The sequence below is a fragment of the Bison bison genome, unplaced genomic scaffold (genome assembly GCF_000754665.1).
Source record: "Bison bison bison isolate TAMUID 2011002044 unplaced genomic scaffold, Bison_UMD1.0 scf7180017864228, whole genome shotgun sequence".
Lineage (NCBI taxonomy): Eukaryota > Metazoa > Chordata > Mammalia > Artiodactyla > Bovidae > Bison > Bison bison.
Genome location: NW_011494800.1, coordinates 8,731,271 through 8,732,318, shown reverse-complemented (window position 1 = coordinate 8,732,318; position 1,048 = coordinate 8,731,271). Strand labels below are relative to the sequence as shown.

Sequence of the window (1,048 nt, the reverse complement as noted above, 5' to 3'; positions counted from 1 at the left end):
CTGACTCTTAGCGACCCCATGGACTGCAGCCTACCAGGCTCCTCCGTCCATGGGATTTTCCAGGCAAGAGTACTGGAGTGGGGTGCCATTGCCTTCTCCGGAGAAGCCCATCACAGTAATGCTCAATTATTAGAGACCATAGCTGATGAAAGAATATGAGGATGTTGGTATAATTTAATCTAAAATCAAAGGGGAAAAAATAGAGCTGGGCAGTTGGGCTGTTTAATCAAGAGTTGTCTGCTGGCCTCTGAAATCTACTAGTATATGTCACGAGAGGAAATGAAGTAGCTCTGCACCATATCTGTAAAGGATATAATCAAATAAAGCTGGAATGAATTGAAGCCAGATAACTTTACATTACTTGTATGCTTACTGAGCAACTAAGCACATGTTAGGTGGCCAAAGTATTGCCACCTGATGCGAAGTACTGATTCATTGGATAAGCCCTGATGCTGGGCAAAACTAAAGGCAGAAAAAGAAGGGGAAGACGAGGATGAGATGGTTGGATGGCATCACCGACTCGATGGCCATGAGTTTGAGCAAGCTCCGGGAGCTGGTGATGGACAGGGAGGCCTGGCATGCTGCAGTCCATGGCTCGCAAAGAGTCAGACTTGACTGAGCGACTGAGCTGAACTGAGCCGAACTTTACATTATATTAATATGATATAACTTATCATATTAATATATATCATTAATATATCATAATATTATATGATAATAAGAGTAAAGGTATTTACATGAAGATGTTAATAAGACAGATTTAAAAATATAGAGACATTTAAGATTAGTGGGTACTGATATTTTTAAGAGTTTAAAGAACATGAAATATTGCATAGGTTTTTTGGATAAGAAAATACAGGATACAAAAGGGTATATATGAAATGATTATACTTAGAGAGACTTCCTAGCAAAAAGACTAGAAAGTAATATATCAAAAGTTTAATAGTTCTTATCATTAATTTGAGGATCAGTGCATATTGCTGTCTTTTTTTCCTATATTTTTTACATTTATCATAATTTGCATAAATATGGTTATAATCAACAAAGA

At 37.2% G+C, this 1,048-nt stretch overlaps 1 protein-coding gene across 3 annotated transcripts in view; it reads left to right on the top strand.

Moving 5' to 3' along the window:
- Positions 1–1,048, top strand: part of MAPK10 (mitogen-activated protein kinase 10) — a 195,169-nt gene that overhangs the window by 190,568 nt on the left and 3,553 nt on the right. The window lies entirely within an intron of this gene.